This window comes from Anguilla rostrata, chromosome 5, assembly GCF_018555375.3.
Source record: "Anguilla rostrata isolate EN2019 chromosome 5, ASM1855537v3, whole genome shotgun sequence".
Taxonomy (NCBI): Eukaryota; Metazoa; Chordata; class Actinopteri; order Anguilliformes; family Anguillidae; genus Anguilla; species Anguilla rostrata.
Window position 1 is genome coordinate 24859857 of NC_057937.1, and position 18927 is coordinate 24878783.

Consider the following 18927-nt stretch of genomic DNA (forward strand, 5'->3'; position numbering starts at 1 on the left):
TGTGGTGTACCAGGTGCGGACAAGGGTCCGAGGCCGCACGTGGTACTGCATCAGGACCGGTTGGCCCCCTACCGGCCGCTCGTGGACACGGCAGGGGAGGCGCCCGCCTCCGTGGCTGAGACCCCCATGGCATCCCCTGATTCACCCCCTGCGACCAGCCTTCCTGGACGCCCGAGACGATAGCAGCAGTTGCCACAGCGCCTATTGGATTGTGAGTTGGACTGTAGGGCCGTCGGGGGTGGCAGGCAATGTGGCGTCCAGGGGCTGATCCGGCCGGCGCAGCCGGCAGGTCCCAGAATGCATGCCCCGTGGAGTTTTGTGAATAGTGCTTGTGGGACTATAAAATGTTAAATGTGTGTAAATAGTGGAGTTATTTATGTGTAAATACGTGTTTCTGTGTTAACTGGATGTTGTTTGTCGCTGTACGTCTAGTGTTGTATGTGTTACCGTGAGTGAGCCCGCGGTGTTGTACAGTTGTCTTGTTTCCGGGTTTTGTTCCTCAATAAAGTCACGTTGAGTTTGAACTGCCTGTGTCTCAGCTTCCTGATGGAGCCCCGTCTCGCTACAATATAAATGAGCCCCTTATGAAGGTTTAAGATTAAACATTGCTATCAGATTAAACAATAATGCAAAAATATTGTCACACAATGCGGTGCTGTACCTAAATGTGTAATTATTAATTCTTGTATGTATTTCTATACTCTGTACTCTCGTATGTTTTCTTGTATGGGGATGGGATGACATAAAAACAATTTTCAATCGTCCACCACATTTTGGCAATGTTCCAACTCTCACGTCATCACTGTTGCATGCTTCACAAAAACTATTGCACTACTAACTAACGCTTACATTACAGTGTGAAATATTGAAATATCCACATTATATAATACCACTAACCTATTTAAAGGCACTCAATTTCAAAAATAACGTATATAACCGAAGTATTTTGAGAAGTAATACTTACATAGCAATGATGAAATCTTATCTATGTTCAGTAGATGGAGACAGAGATAGTAAATCAATGATACTGTTCTATTCGCTTCTGTTTTGCTCCAGAAAACGATGTCAGCTAGGTTTATCAGCAAACATATGGCTTAGCTATGCCCAGAAGTCCTCAATAATAATAGTATTTTCCAAGAAATTACGAAAAATTGTTGACCACGTTTCGCTAGAAGCAGCATCTTTTACTGCTACCACAGAGTGAATGCGTAAGTGAATGCGATGATAAGAAAAACTTTGGTTACGCTGGCCTAAAAAACCCTATTCCAAAAGCAAAATTAGACATGTTATACATCGTTAGAAAGCTTATACTCTCACCTATTGAATAAATGTATTGTGAATCAAGTCAGACTGTAGTAAAAAGAGCAACAACGCCGTAAACAACGTGTGTGGTATTACGCACAGCTATTTTGGATGGTACCCAGGCATCACAAATGCACGTATATTTCCCAAACGGATTGTCCAAGACAGTATATGACCATTCAGTCTCAAAGGGGACATCTCTACGCATAAAACCAATGGTAAGGTTGTATATTTATTCAATATTTAGTCCCGGATATTGACTGTAGAATGACATGGTATCATTTTGAAAAACTTGTTTATTTCGTTATTCAGTGAGCAGTGTTTTCACTGCTGTATTGGCATATCTTAGGGCTATTGTCGGGTTTATCTTGTTGCTATGACGGAAATACGATTTTTTAATGGTGAAAGAATATTTTTATGAATGCCAAGATAGGCAATATTGTCCATTATGTCATGGGTGGGGGGTGTAGTTGTAGATGAGACTGCAGGGAGGGGGTGCCTGTTAAATGAACGACCAGAGTGACAATGGTGGCGCTGCGAAACTCCGTATTCGGCATAGTTGTCGTGCATCGTCTACTAATGAAACTAAAACAACGCGTTTCTGTTTTTAACTCATACTTTGGTTGCAGTAGCACCGAATGTCTGAGTTCAGTAATCTTGGCACGCCGGCGTGCCGACCACTAGGGGCTTTGCGCTAAGAGGTTAAATGTCATCCTACCAAGCTCTCCACACACTACGCTGTGCTACATATGACCATATAAGGCTTGACCTGGCCTGAGTTCTGACCCCCCCCACTGTTTGGGACAGTTATCTCTCCAGGAGGTCACAAACCATGAGTTGTCTCTCAATTGTTGGCTGCACAGTGCTGATAGCAGCACTGCAGGAGTGCGACTGTCAGGATCAGGAAGCTGCCAATGACGCATCCCCGGAATAGCCAAGGTGTAGGCATACTGTGCATGTGAGGTTGAAAAGCTGGTTAGGATTTTGGAGAATTGTTCTGCTAAGTTTATTTGGATTTGAGCCTGGGTTATGTGATAATTCGTTTGTTGAAGTAAACTGCTGATTAAATCCATTGCTCCGGTTAGGTAATTGTCTTTTTCATAAAAAGTGTCCTCCAACTATGGTGAGAGTGTATTGTCCATGGGAATTCTTCCGAGTATATGCGATTGTCCCATTGCAAAATCACATTGAACTTGTAGGCAGAAAGAATTGTTGGCTTAGCAGTCTAACCCCCCGTAGGTAACAGAGTCCATTTTGCTGAGAACACACCACTGTGTGTCCGATACCTGAATGGCATTGAAGTATCTATGCAGGAAATGTATGTTCACTATTTTTTTGTCATTCATTTACATGGGTTGCAGGGTGTTGCAGGTACATATAATGAATGAGGGTGTTTCATGGCCGCATGGTCTACTTGTAAATAATGCTGTGTTACTTTTTGTTGTTATATAACCATTTGTGTTGTCCAATTTTATGACTTGATCATTAATAACTACTCCTAATGTGTGTAGGGTTGTGGCATTGTGGAATACTTGGTCGGGATGAATAAAAGGGAAGCTTGCATAGAATCTTTTACAGCCATTATATTGCTTTCTGTTAAACAACATTTCAGTCGTAAGGATTTCAACACAATTAATGTTTTGAATGTGTGAGCCATTAAAGCACCTGTTTAGATCCAATATGGTGGATCTAAAGGTGTAATAAAACATGTTGTGGGGCCTTTTTTAATCTTAAATCCAAGATTTCTTGTCGTGCCATGGTGGATAGGTCTTGTGCATATAACCTGCGTGCAATGTCATGTTGGGCTGTTTGGGTGTGTTTGAATAATGCTTGGCTTAATTTCAGTAATGCTGCAGCTTCTGTTGGTATTGCTTTTATTTCTCCTCCATAGGTGAGGTGCTGGAAACCATTTGCTATTTGATTGGTGTCACAAGCCATGACCACCCTGGTAGGGACAGAAGAGCTGGACACAGGGAGATGCGTTTTATTGGGAGTAGAGAGAGAGAGCGTAATCAGCCATGACGCCTGTCACCCTCACAGGATCTGGGCTAAAACAATAAACTTATACAGTTGCTTTTCAGCATTTCCTGGTCGTTATGTGCTCTCACTCGCCATATGTGGGGGATCCCCAGTTTCAGATGCCTACTGTGTAAAGAAGTACACTTTAAAATCCTGGACTGATTGTACTCAAGGTGTGGTACTAAAGTAAACCTGCCGAACCCGAAAAAGCTGACACTCTCCACGCAGAGCAGCAGGGTGCAGGCGTGATTTCTTCCCAAGGAAACGCGAGAGGCAGTTGATGGATTTCAAACAATAGCAGTCACCGGTAATCCTGAATGGTGCCATGGGGCCATTTGGATCTAATGGAATAGTTCCAACTGGAGAGCAACAGATAGGAGAACTAGTCTCTTGCCTGGTGGCTTGTGGGTTGGCACGGTCTCTATTTGGGGTCTCATAAGCAGTTGGAGAAAAATGATCAGGCCAATACAGAGGACTGCCCAACCATTTATTTTCACAACCTCTGGACAGTTCCACTTGGTAGTTTCTTTGTCTGGACTGACTGAACTTTAAACTGACATACTGTTTAGAAATCCTTGACTTTGGACAAACACCCCAAGAAAACCATCTTCCAAAACCAAAAGCACTCCTTTTCATTGGTTTATAGTTCTAGCTTGATGCATTATGTTAATAATAACGTGGATGCATGTCAATGATAAGCAGGTATTGCAGCATGACCAACCTGTCCCCACGCTAAATAGCAACCATGCAAACAAGTGAGGTAAGTGGACAATATAGTGAAAATTTTTACATTGAATAGAAATAGATCTGCCAGTACCAATAGAATATTAATAAAATAGCTGTGCCATAACTCGAACACTACACCAGCATGAGAATGGCATCATCTGATAATCATTCACCTTTTCTAATCCACGCATGAAATAACCCTTCCTAGAAAAGAGTAGGGCCCAGATTAGGATTCTCAGATTCGCATGTAATTTTGCCCAATCTCTTCCTGACCAATCTTGTGTTGGCTTAAAAGCGACTTGAGACAAGGCAAATAAGAGGAAGATGTACACTGCTTACCCAAAGTGCACTCTCATCGGCCGCATGTGTGTATCGTTAAACAGTTGTAAATCGATAAATTCGATTCCCCACAGGCAACATACTCTTCTCGACTTGTGGTTTGAATAACCAGGAAGCCTCGTAGATTCCGCTTCCCCCGTGCAAAAATACTATGTGCGCTGGCGTGTGATGACACAAGGAGGAATGCGTCCCGATATTCCCAAAAATGTTTAAAACATAAATTGTGGTGTAAAATCCACAAAACCATTATCGACTTCCAACGTGACACAAAGCACTATGGTGTCATAGTGTTCTTGTAAATAATAGCCATGCAAATCTTGCAATCCTTTCCCATTTAGGGGCATACTCTGTGCCTTTTCTGAGATGTGCACACAGGCTTGAGTTAAGAACAGACATTTGTACTCTGTAAATTTCGTTTTTAATTTTATAATTGATTTGAGAAATTAGGATAAAACAATTGTCTGTCAAAAATGAATCCACTTTTTAAGTTTTTTCATTAAATACTAGATTGCCATTTTATACATCTGTTACAGGCTTGAAATTCCGTTAATAAGAGGGACAATTATCGGAACGGGGACCTCCTGATCAGGTGTGTTACCATTTAAAAATAATTTATTCTTTAAGGGTTAGTTAGTGACCACTAATTCGCCTTTAAACTTGTATGGTTTTTGGTTTCTGATGTTGGAGAGACACCCATGGGCTCGTAGACTCCCAGGATCTTGCAAATTCGCCTGAAGCGAGCCATAAGCTACACACCGTCCTGTGGCATCATAAACTGCCCATTACTATCAGTGTAAGCCCAGTGCATGGCAAGGCATGTATTATGATGTTTCAGCCTCTACCTCTGGATTCCTCGCCGAACTGAGATTTAACAATAATGCTAAACCCGGGAGCATATATTGAGGAATAATGGCACAAGATAGAGTCGAGTGTAACCACTCCCAAGTTCCACGTATAGTTAAACCCTAATTTTAAAATTTCATATAAAATGGAGTCAGATTTAACACGAGAGTAAAACATAGTAACTGTTACGCGTTCTTGCTGTGGTCATTGATATATTTGATGTGTTGTTCCGCGCATTTGTGAATATTCTGATGCTCCCATTGGAATATTGACAGTCCGGCGACAGATCGGATATATCTCTGATGACAGCATAGCCCCGTTTACGAACGGAGAGTAACCTGAAGGCTACTGATCCGTTTTAGGCCAGTTTTAAGCGGGATATGAAGCAGCGCCTTCATATCTAACCCGTGGCAACGGAACCAGTGCATTCTTAATTATAATTGTGCCCTGTTCTTACGAACAGAGGAAAAATAACTAACATCTCGGTTTTGAATCACACCAGCCAAGGGAGAACACGCGATACCTTCCCCTCCAGCTACAAACCCTCATTGGTCTAGCTGTGAGGTGTTTACAGATTGGTAACATCATCCAGGTGTGTGCCTACTTAACCAGTAAGCATGGTCCTCTAATTGCCCTGAATTTCTCCTGCAAACCAAGCCTTGCCACACTCCTCCACCGTCAGAATGCAGCCGGGTTGCATCGGCTTGATTGATACCCTACCCCCTTCCCCCTCCCCCCCCCTCCCGGGAGAGGAAATCAGCGCAAGCGTTTGCAGATCCCAGCCGATGGATTACCCGGAAACTTAACGGCTGGAGGGCCAGATACCACCGGGTAATCCTGGAGTTGGTGTCCTTCATTCTGTGTAGCCATTTGAGGGGATCTGAATAGAGAATAAAAGGTCTTCCCAGGAGGTAGTACTGGAGAGTCAGTACAGCCCACTTTATGGCGAGACATTCCTTTTCAATGGTACTGACTCTCCCTGGGGCTGAGCTTGCGGCTGATATAGAGCACCGGTCACTCCTCCTCATCCACCTCCTGGGACAACACAGACCCCAATCCTCTATCAGAAGCATTGATCTGCAAGAGAAAAGATTTATTGAAGTCAGGGCTAATCAACAGAGGACTGCCACACAACCACGCTTTTATTTTCACAAATTCCGCCTGGGACAGCTCCATCCACTGAACTGGATCAGGGGTTCTCTTTCGAGTGAGGTCGGTCAAGGGACTAGCGAGACTAGAACAGTTCAGAATAAACTGACGATAATAGTTCACTAGCCCCAGGAACAACCTCACTTGCTTTTTAGACTTCGGTTGGGGACAAGCAAAGATAGCCACTGTTGTATCCACTAAAGGACAAACTCATCCCCTTCCCAAGAGGAACCCCAGATAGCGTACCTCCCTCTGCCCAATTGCACACTTCCCAGGGTTTGCAGTGAGCCCCGCTCCTCTCAGCGTCTTCAGGACGGCTCGCAAATGCTGCATGCCTCTGCCAATAATTACTGTGGATGACGATGTCATCCAGATAAGCAGCGCATTGGCAGCATGAGGTCTCAATAGCCTGTCCATCAGGCGCTGAAAAGTAGCGGGTGAACCATGCAAACCGAAAGGGAGGGTGACAAACGGTGTGACCCGAATGGAGTAGTGAAAGACCATTTTTCTTTAGACACCTAAGATAAAAGGATCTGCCAGTAGGCCTTAGTTAAATCCAGTATCGAAAAAAATCAGCTGTGCCTAACCGATCCAGCAGCTCATCCACCCTAGGCATAGAATAGGCATCAAATTTCGAAACTGCATTCACCTTTTCTAATCCACGCAGAAATGAAAGGCCCTATCACTTTTAGGAACAAGCACAGTAGGGCTACACCAGTCACTGTGGGATTCCTCAATTACTCCCATGTCCAGAATTTTGCCCAATTCTTCCTGCACCAATTTCTTTTTGTGTTCAGGCAGTTGATACAGGCGACTTTGAACTACAGTGCCCGGGGCGAATAAGAGGGAAGATTACACTGCGTTAACCAAAGACACTCCTGCAATCGGCCGCAGGTGGGTGTGTTATCCGTTTTAAAAACAGTTTGTTACACATATAACGATCATATATTTCAGAATTCCCAACACAGCAATAATTAACCACTCCTTCTAAAACGAACTTTGTGGAATTAGAAACAATTAACATGTGGGACACGTCCTCCGAATAGATTGCCTGGGCTTCACCTTCCCCTGCTGCAAACAGTCGCTTGTGAACGCAATAAAAAGGCAAGGGGTGCGTCATTGAACACAACGCTGTTAGGAAATGCAGTCCTCTTGCATATTGCCAGTAAAGATGTTTAACACACTAAATTTGCTAAAAATCCACCAAAACCATTATGACTAATAAAAATGACATTCATTATATGCACTATGGTGGTCACATAGGTGTATTATGGACACACCGCTTTGTAATTAACCCCTTAGCGCACATGCCAAATCTTGCCAATCCTTTCCCATTTAGGGGGTACCCTATTTAAAGCCTTATAACTGCAGATGTGCGCACCACAGAGACTTGAAAAATAGCTTAAATGAAGCAAGACATTTGTACAATTTACAATACTAATGCAGATTAGTTTATATTCATAATTTTGGAAGAAATATAGTGCCATAAAATGCAATTGTCTAGACAAAAAATCAAAAATGAATCAGCACTTTTTAAGTTTGCAATTAAATACTGAGAGATTGCATATATACACCAGGTTACAGGCTTTGTAAATGCTCAAAGCGAATAAGAGGGACAATTACACTCGTGTTAACCAAAGACACTCCTGCAATAGGCCGCAGGTGGGTGTGTTATCCATTTAAAAAATAATTTATTACACATTTAAGGATCATATGTTTCAGAATTCCCGACACAGCAATAATTAACCAGCCCTTCTAAAACTTTATGTTACTATCGCAACCACGTTTCTCTGAAACATCGAGTGGAGAGATCCACCTATGCGGAATGACATCCGGTCATGACTCCTCAGAAGCATCCAATTGCACCAAGTCTGGCTCTGACAGACAGTAGCACATCCAATGCTACTGGAGGCACCGCCCTCCTGTAAGAGCATATAGGATACTACAGCGCTATTACTCATCAGTGTACATATTTGCTCCTTGTGCGTGGCAAGCACGGCAGTCTGGGTAGATCTCTCCACTTGATGTTTCAGAGAACCGGGGTTACGATAGTAACCTAAAGTTCTCTTTCATCATCTTGTGTTTGAGATCCACCTATGGGGAGATATGGAGAACTTCCAGATCGCTCTTTCTGAAAGCCTTAGTCCATGTTATATACGTGTGGAGAACACGCACAGGACATAGTATATGCAGCCTTTGACCCACTTGAGAGGAGTAAATTGGTTGGTGACAAGCAGCAAGCTACAACACCACACGTGAAAGCTGGGAAGCTTTTCGGCATAAAGGCTGGATTGGGCTTAAGAGAAACCCTATCCATATTAGGGGAGGACATTGTGCAGGAGGGATGCACTGAGAGCACATGGAGGTCACTGATTCGCTTAGCCAAAGTCTTGAGAGACAGCAATTTTAAGTCTAGTTTATAGGCTCAAGTGGCCATAGAGACAGAGCCTCAGCACCAGCCTTTAGCACCAGTGATAAATCCCAAGAAGGAATGTGCTTTTGAGCAACAGGCAGAGAATGGCGAGCCCCCTTCATAAACCTGCGAATGAGGGGGTGTTGCCCCACTGCATATTCTTTGAAACCACCATGACATGCAGTGATAGCTGCCAGGTAGACTTTAATGGTTGAAAAGGATTTCCCTTTATCCATAAGGTTCTGTAAAAGGCACAGCATATCAGTAACAGAACGCTGGTAAGGCACTGACTGACGAGAGGCACACCATCCTGCAAATACCTGCCACTTATTTTCATAATGTGACCTGGTAGAGGGCGCTCTCGGGCATTGGATGGTAGCAGCCACACAAGAGAGGAGCCCTAATGCAATAAGGTTAGACCTCTCACGGGCCAAGCCCAAAGACCTATTCACTCCGGGCGGGGGTGGTGTATTTGCCCGTTCACCTGAGACAGGAGGTCTGTGCTTAACGGGAGTGCACATGGCTGTGCATAAATGAGAGGGATAATCTCTGCCAGCCATGGTGATTTAGCCATGGTGGAGGGATGAAATCCCCCTCATTCTTAATAGCCCCACTGGAAGGACCTGAGAGGCTGAAGCCATCAGCCCTTGCAGCCAGAGGTATGTATATATATACTGTACTCTCGAGCCCAGTTTGAACTGAGAGAGACAGACTCTGCGTGATAAGATGATAGCTGATAGCTGAGCTCACATCGACACAGAGTTTAGGTCCAGTCCCAAGAATGTTACATTCTGGGATGGAGAGAAATTGCTCTTGGGGAGGTTCACTCTGAAACCAAGAGACAACAGATGTGTCAAAACTAGCTATGTGTCCTGCACAACTCGGACTTCCAAATTGGCGATGATGAGCTAATCGTCGATATAAGTCAGAATTCTAACTCCCGTTAGTCTCAACGGAGCCAGACCCGCCTCCACACAAAGACAGAACACCCGAGGGCTTAGGGAGAGGCTGAAGGGTAGAACTGTGTATTCGTAGCAAACACCGCGGTGGGTGAATCAGAGAAATTTTGTGTGAGGGGGATAGATGCCTATGTGGAAAAAGGCATCTTTCAGATCTATTGATGTGAACCAATTGTTCTGATGTATTGAGCATAAAGGAGTGCTGTACATTAACATTTTGAAGTTGTATTGCCTCAAATGTTTGTTCAGCACCCTGAGCTCCAAGATCGGACGTAGGGAGCCGTCCTTCTTTGGAACCAGAAAGTAGCGAGAATAAAAGCCGTGTTGGGCTTTATCTCGCGGAACCACACGGATGGCCCCTTTGTGTAAGAGAGAAGAGATTTCCTCCTCTAAAACATGGGCCGTACTCTCTTTGGTTCGAGAGTAAATGAATCTGTTGAAACGTGGAACTGGAGTCTGAACTGGAGTCTGTAGCCTTTGGCTATTGTGCTCAGGACCCATTCTGGGGCTGATGCAGCCTGCTAAGCTAGGATGTGGCTTGTGAGTGCCCCTGCCGGTGTGGAGGACCGCGAGGGAAATTTGGCTAAGTGAGGCTAAATCGAATAATGGGGTCGGCGCTCCACCTAATGGCGAAACCAGGGGAGGCCTCGCATGTTTTAAAGAGAATCTTTTCACACGTTTTTTTTTTTTTTTTGGGCCTTTCAGGGTGGAAGCCTTTATTAGAAATGGCCTGGTGTCGTTCTGCACACTGAATGCGGGTAACATTACCTGTGAGTCTCCCTGTCTGGGCGTTGAGAGGGGTGACTGAGGCTGGGGGACACAGGAACTGGTGCCCTGACCACAGCGAACATAGGGGTGGGAACCCCTGGGGGGAGAGAGGCCATCCCCCTGAACTCAAAGTCTTCTCTTCTTGGAGAGGGGAGACAAACATGTGTCCACAGGGCTGGTCGCCCAGAACATGGACTTAGCCCCCCCAGCAGGGAAGCCGGTCAGGCAGGTCGCTTCTGCTTGGGGTCAATGGGGTTGGGTGATGGTTTCTTCGCTGCGGCCGCAGCGAAGGTCATGTTACCCCAAGGCTTGGGAGGGGGGTTACCCTGCTGGCGTAGGGTTTTCCCCTGGGGCTTGACTCTGTCCTGACCCGGTTGGGCACGGCGGTTTACAGCCGGAGGGAGGCAGCGGTTGAGGCGTAGCTCTGCAGGAGAGGCAGAGTTTGAAGACCTCATCCTCTTTCTTTTTATCATCGCACTGCTGCTGCATGAGAGTCAGCGCAGGGTCGAAAAGAGGCTGACCTGGCTCAACTGGGGCACCTGCGATGCGCCTCTTCTCACTGTCAGGCAGAGAAGAGAGATTAAGCCACAGGGCCCACTCACCAGCTACAGCCAGGGCCATGGAGCGACCACAGGCCTAGACACACTGGTGAGCATTGCGCAGAACCAGGTTGTTAACAGTAACAATCTCTTGCCACAGTATGGGGGAAGGGCTCCCCTTCTCAAGCTGTTTTCCCTTCTCCTCTATCCGCTCATCTTGGTAAACTGAGAGTAGAGAGGATACATTGAGGTTTCGAATAGCGAGGACTGAGGACTTATAGGAAGCCTGGTGAATGGAGGCTGTGAAGCGGTCCATCTTGTTTGGTAGGGTGGGCTTTGGTGGTGTGAGACTAGCAAGGATTAATTAAGAATCTGTAAGACCCACGGGAACATGCATAGAGTGGAATTTCCTCTCTGACTGTCGTAAAGCAATTCGCCAGGTGCAGAGTCTGATGCTGTCGGGACAGAGTGGCCCGTAAAACCTTGGCATCTGGTTTTGCGACAGTTAACAGTTGACACCTCTTGTCTACGGGAAAGCAATTCTGAAATTACCCCAACGTCCTGGAGGTTTCAGATTGCGGTTAGTAGAATAACATGAAAGAAATGGGGCAAATTGTTCAGGACAGTTTAGGGACAGCCACAGTGCCCTCACCTGGTGTCACTGGGTAACTTGTCTCTCTACCTTCATAAGGAGAGAGATTTACTCAAGCACACTTTTTGTTTGGAAATAATTCCAGATTTGGGTTGAACACATTGCTACACTACACTATGCAATCTTGATACACTGTGGAAAGACATTGAGCTTTGGCAGTTGGTTCGTGTAAGAGATTGCGCAGTTATTTCATGTTTTTCAGAGTTTTCATGACAAACACAAGAACAGATATTCATATTTGGTATGGTTTTTATGGTCTCTGCGCGAGTGATGCTCTGGTTTAGGTTTGAAAACCAGCAAACCTATAGAAAATCTATTTTTAATAACTTTGGAGTAAACTGTATTTTTGTGACACTCCTCCTAGTAAATCCATCTGTCTGACCCTCAGGAAGGAACCAAATTCCAATCTTCCCCCTCCAAGTAAATTTATGATTTTATGAGCCTTTTGTGGCGACATCAACCCGCCTGCGCTGGGTTCTTATAGGAGAGGAACAGGGCCCTCTGGGAAGCTGCAATCAGACTTCCCACACAAGACTCTTTCTGTGTGTAGACTGCTGTCAGGTATGCTTATCTTTATCTTTGATACTTTGTACTTTTATTGTTTGAGTACTTTCTAAATTCTGTAACTACAATTGACTATTTTAAGTGTATAACCTACCTGACATTAAATTGTTAATGACTTGATTTGTGTGGTCTTGGTCAATGTTTCGTTCTTGTAACAGCCCTCTAAGTTGGTTTCCCCCAATTATGACTAGGGAACTGCCCGTTGGACTTGTTTGATCACCAAGTTTTCAGTTAAGGCGGGACTGTCAGCAGAACCAAGTTGATCCTGGGATGACCAATATTGGCCCTTTCGGAGTCCCTGAACCCTAATTAGGTTATACTCCCCATGAGGGAAATCTCACAACCGCTGCGTCGTCTGCAAACAGCTAGTTAAATTGTCGTTACGGGCGCATCCGCGGTGCGTACCGGGTGAAACTGCGTTGACCCTCGGTGTAGAACTTCAGACGAACTGAGTTCCATTCTAAATCAAGCCTAAATTCTAATTTGGAACATAACTTTTAAATTTGATTCGCATCAAATTTAAAACATTGGTCCTAGCATACCAGGCAGTCAAGGGATCAGCCCCAGCATACCTCCACAAGATATTCAAACCCTACATGCCAGCCAGATCCCTCCGTTCTGATACCTCAGGACGCCTAGCACCTCCCCCTCTTCGCACCTGCACTTCCAGAACACGTCTCCTGTCTGTTCTGGCCCCACGATGGTGGAATGACCTCCCTGTGGAGGTCAGAACAGCTGAGACACTGACCCATTTCAAATGACGACTGAAGACTCACCTCTTCAGGCTGCACCTCTCCCCATCCCTCCCTACCCCCCTGTAAATGACTGTAAGCTTAGGGTTGTAACTAGGCAGCTGTTTCGTAGGTGACTTAGGTGCATTAACTGTCTTAACTACTGCTTGTATTTTTTCCATAGATTGCGTTGTTGCCGTTCTCGTTGTGTTAGTGTTAATCAGTTTAACCTTCAGGGTCCAAGTTGAACTATGCGGTTGTTCCCTGCACTTGGACCGGTACTTCTCTCTAGGGGTTTCGTCATACTTGTTCCTGGTTATGGTTATACACTTTGTTGTACGTCGCTCTGGATAAGAGCGTCTGCCAAATGCCTGTAATGTAATGTAATGTAATTTGGAGTCAGATAAAACGTGTAAGATCAGCGGGGATAGTAGAACATAGATATAGTATTCACAGGCTGCTTAAAAAATAACCTTTTTCCAACAGCAACAGAGGAAGACATTCCGCATAAACCTTCACTCCAAGCTATTTCCCTCCTTGGTGTAGTTCTACAAATAGCCTACAAATATATTTATTTTCTGAATCCAGCGGTTCCAACAGTCAATGCCCTTGTTAAGATGTTCAGCACTCTGAAAACTTAAGCAATATTGCACGCTAGAACCCCATTTGTAACATCGGAACAAAGGCTCATGCAGCAGCATGCGCCACAGTCTCTCTCACCGGTGAATCAGGAGCTGAGACCTCTGCCTCGGGGGTAGGTGAGCTCCTGGTTTGTGAAGGTGGGTGAATGGATGAGTCAACAAATGGCTCATCTGAGCAATCCACAGAAGACAGTTTTGTAGGTAATGCTGCTGCCTGTAGAAGTTGGTCGGTGTGTCTTTTCCAGACATGGTCTGCAACAGTCTGCACAGTATAGGATACTGGTCCAGTCCACGCGATGATGGTCGCAGGAACCCACTTAGACCCTCTACTGTAGTTTCTCTCACCTGGAGAGAAGGCTCTTTCCTTAGCTCTCTGCTTCCTTCGCCAAATCTGCTTTTCCTGCTCATGCTTCCTGCTTTGAACAGCAGATTAGCTGGTGAAGCCTTAGAGGTTGCATGCGGCGTGTTGCAATAGGTCAACAGGAACCTGTGCAGCCGTTGATGTGTCCCTTGGTCTTGAGATGCCTTCAGCACATGTTTCATTGTCTGAACAAAGAGCTCAGCTAAACCATTTGTGGCAGGATGAAATGGTGCTGATTTGATGTGTTGTATGCCATTTGCTTGTAGAAATATGGCCATTTCCTGTGACACCAGCTGTGGACCCTTGTCTGAAACCAGTTGCAGGGGAGATCCGAAGCGGCTGAAAATCTCACCCAGTTTCTCAGTTGTTTTCTTAGTAGTGGTGGATTTCATTATGGCTACTTCTGGCCACGTACTGTGTGTGTCAGCAGCAATCAGGAACATTCTGTCCTCAAAAGGCCCTGCAAAGTCAACGTGTACACGCTGCCATGGTTCTCCTGGGGGAACACATTCTCATCCTAACTCGTCAAATATTGCAGCATGGGCAAGGGCTGTTCTCGTCACTATTCGATGCGTTGGATAGACTTGGGCGTCTTCAGTTGACAAGTTTGGTAGCCCATAATAATTAAGTAACCCTAAAAAAGAACGCAACTGGCCGAACTTTTGTGGTGGTGGGGCATCCACAATCGCTTTGGTCTTGGAAGGGGCTGTGTGCAAGCCTTCAGCATTGATCACATGATCAATGCTGAAGGCTTCACATCACCTCTCTAAGGCTAAAAACTAAACACTACATATCCTACAGTGGCGCCAAAAACCCTCCCTGCGTGGGGTTCAGGTGTCGAGCTATGGAGGGTTTGACAGCCGGGGGTTCCCCTATGGCGCGGGCGGCCATGTCTTTGACTTCTAGGCCGGAAAAGCCGTGCTTGAAATCAAGGGGGTCCTTCCAATGGTGCCTCATGTGTTTAGCACAGGCAGGAAGGACTGGGAAAAACTGTTTCCGAGGGCCCGGGGGAAGATCCAGGAATTTCCCATCGGAAACATCCTGCTCCTCATGGGCGGGGTTCTGGAGAGCTGGCCATTTGATGTGGAGATGGGAGGTGGCCTGCTCACACACCTCCAGAAGCACAGTGTGGGGTTGGGCGTTAGCCGTCCCCATAGCCGGTGGTAACTGGACGGAAGGAATGGTGTTCTCCTCGCCTGAGTCATTACACGCAGCACCCATGGGCAAGGGCTGTTCTCGTCACTATTCGATGCGTTGGATAGACTTGGGCGTCTTCAGTTGACAAGTTTGGTAGCCCATAATAATTAAGTAACCCTAAAAAAGAACGCAACTGGCCGAACTTTTGTGGTGGTGGGGCATCCACAATCGCTTTGGTCTTGGAAGGGGCTGTGTGCAAGCCTTCAGCATTGATCACATGATCAACATATTCCACAGATGGCCGAAAGAACTCACATTTCACTCTGCGAACTCTGAGCCCATATTCCTTCAACCATTGAAGTGCACCATCCAAGTTCTGTAGGTGTTCCTCATCAGTGGCTCCCGTACATAGGATATCATCCAGATAGCACTGGATGCCAGGCAGGCCACTCAGGATTTGGTCCATAGCACGTCGGAAAAGTGCAGGCGCTGACGTAATCCCGAAAGGAAGGCGGCAGTACCTGAAAAGACCTTTGTGCGTGGTAACAGTGAGCAATTCTCTAGACTGTTTGTGAACGTGCATTTGCAGATATGCTTGGTTAAAGTCTATCTTGATAAATCTTTTCCCCTTATAAAGCCCTGCAAACAAGTTGTCGATGCGGGGAAGTGGATACTGCTTGGCGGAAAGCACAGGGTTAATCGTCACCTTAAAATCCCTGCAGGTCCAGATTCCTCCATCCTTCTTGGGCACTGGTACTATGGGCATGGCCCATTCACTAACAGTAACCGGCTCTAAGACACCATTTTAGACTAGGGCATCTAAGTCGGCTTCCACCTTTGATCTGATGGCATATGGCACCGGCCTGACTTCCATGGACTTTAGTGCAGCACCAGGTTTGATATTTAGCTTAATAGTGATGCCCTTCATGCTGCCAAACTCGTCTCTGAAGACTTCATGCTTTTTCAGGATGGCAGGTAAACTTGGTGTCATTATTTTCACGGTTTTCCAATCCAGCTTAATTTTCTTTAACCAGACAAGTCCCAAAATGGTAGGGTAATCGGCCTTAACGATATAGACTGGAAGCTTCTCTACTTGCCCATTATGCTTAACTGTGACCTCAGTTATCCCTTTCATACTGATTCCCCACTGTATGTTCTAAACACTGTATCAGAAAATCTCAATGGAAGATGGCTCAGAAATTCCTTATAAACTCTGTCTGAGATAATTGATGCGTGTGATCCACTGAATGTCCCTCTAACATGGGTGTGACCCAATAACCCTCTGAGCCCTCATCTACTTTCAATATTCTCAGTGTATTTATTGGAAGCTCCTCCTCTGAGGAGTTGCTAGTCCGTGTCTTTTGCTGTTCTATGGTATGACTGTATCTTTTCTGCCTAGATTTCACAGAGTATTTTTTGTTTTCAGACTTAGGTGTTCTCTCTGTGCTCTTTTTGTTTCGACACAACCGTTCTACATGCCTCCTTTTTCCACAACTGTGAAAGTCCATGTCTCTACACCAGCATACAGAGGCAGGATGTCCGGGTTTGCCACACTGGAAACATGGACCTTAGCTATTTTGTCTCTCCATGTTAACCGTGTACACTTTGCCTGATGCATGTAGCTGCTGAGCCTCCTTTGATGCCATTTCCATAGAGACACTGATATTAATGGCTTTCTCTACAGCCAAGTCACTCTCAGTCAGTAGTTTCTTCTGTGCTGCCTCATTTCTTAAGTCACACACCGGTCTGTCTCTCAACGTGTCATTCAGCACATCCCTAAACTAATGTCCTTGGTGCTACAACAAACAGACTCACCTTCCTCCCGATTGCGTCTGTGAAATCTAAATCGCTCTGCGATTACTAAAGGTTTAGGTGAAAAATGTCGCGTCAGCACATCCACTATTTCTCCATAAGTCTTGGTCCCTGGCTTTTCGGGTTGTAGTAGATTGCGCAACAGATTAATAGTTTTAGGTCCTCCTCATGCTCAAAAATGTGGGTACTACCTTACTATCAGCAATCCCATTTGCTTCAGTGAAATAGCCAAAGCACTCTGTGTAGGAGTTCCACTGCTCCACATGCCCATCAAAGGGTCCAATATTTCCAATAACTCCAGCCATTCCCCTCCAAGGCTCCTGGTTATTATTCACTTTTACAAAATCACTCCGTGATCTTCTCACCCACAGGTCGTCTGCTGAATCAATTGTTCTTCCCAATTCTTTGTTGCAATTCCTCCCTTTTTAGCTGCTTGTCCCACGTCACGTTCGCTAACTAGCACACTGCTACAACGACTGATGGAAAACAAAGTAATTTCTTTACCGTGAAAGGAAAAAAAACCCGACTTCTTCCGCACAATCGTGTCGCACAAGTTCAAACCACCTCGTCACTGGTGGTTTTTTTTTATTATGTTTTGTTTTTTGTTATGTTCCAAGGTGTCACTTTTTGTTATGTTCCAAGATGTCACTTGTTTAATAACACTATATCACTCAGGGAGACAGTATGTGCTATGTATTATTCCATGCTTTTTAATTGTGCGTTACATTCCAGTCATTTCTTATATACTCTATTTAACCACAACACCCCGCGCCCCAACTACGGTAAGCTATGTATGACAAAATACACAACATAACCTACATGTAAATATATTTTATTTGATTTAATTTAATAATTATGTTTAAAATTAGAATGATCAATTAAATTTCCAAATTCATTGATAGGTCAGTCTACAGTGCACTGGTGGAATCAACCAACAAGTCAAAACAAGCTCTATACCAGGTTTTTAGATTAATTGAATTCAATACTACATTACATTACATTACAGGCATTTAGCAGACGCTCTTATCCAGAGCGACTTACACAACTTTTACATAGCATTTTACATTGTATCCATTTATACAGCTGGATATATACTGAAGCAATTTCGGTTAAGTACCTTGTTCAAGGGTACAACGGCAGTGTCCTACCCGGGAATTGAACCTGCAACCAGTTATAAGCCCAGTTCCTTACCCACTGTGCTACACTCCGTCAATTAGCAGTCAATTAGATTAACAAATTTAAATCATACATTCTTTATTGAATGCAGGCACGCTACTTCTAAATTACAAAATGGAAGACATTATACAAAACATTAAACAATCGACTAGGAAATACGAGAAAAGAAAGAGACGGATAAGCCAGACCTTTCCAAAGTATCACCCACTTCCAGTATAAGCGCCGTAGGATGAAAGGAAACCAGCTAAAAACACACATAACCAAGGACCCACCACCAAAATAAAAAGAGGAAAACTCTTCTTTTTCAGGGCTCCGAAACTAAATGCAACACAACAAGCTTTTTCCTGGGTCTATCTTAAATACCTTACCCAGCATGGCTTGAGGATGTTTGCCCTGAATGGGTGATGCCGAGTTAAGGTGTAGGAGAGAAGGGAAGAAATATGTCAGACTAATTTATGACAAGGACTGGCCTACCTAAAGATTCATTCAAACTTAAATAATGGTAAATGTTAGGCATGTAGGCATGCAGGGTCAGGTCTCATCTGATTTGTCTCTTTTCAGGAGATGAGGAGGGGAGACCCATAGATTGTCTGCCTATATTAAGGGTATCAGTGGATTTTAAATAGCCCCAATCACATTTGCCTTGATGCTTGTGATGGGGAGGCCAGGCCACATTCTAATTCACTGTTTCCCTCTCTAAGGCTAAAAACTAAACACTACATATCCTACAGTGGCGCCAAAAACCCTCCCTGCGTGGGGTTCAGGTGTCGAGCTATGGAGGGTTTGACAGCCGGGG

The 18927-nt window shown here is 44.9% G+C and overlaps 1 pseudogene; it reads right to left on the reverse strand.

Moving 5' to 3' along the window:
• Positions 1–2146: 2146 nt before the first annotated feature.
• On the reverse strand, positions 2147–15161 carry LOC135256140 (uncharacterized; annotated as a pseudogene).
• Positions 15162–18927: the final 3766 nt, after the last annotated feature.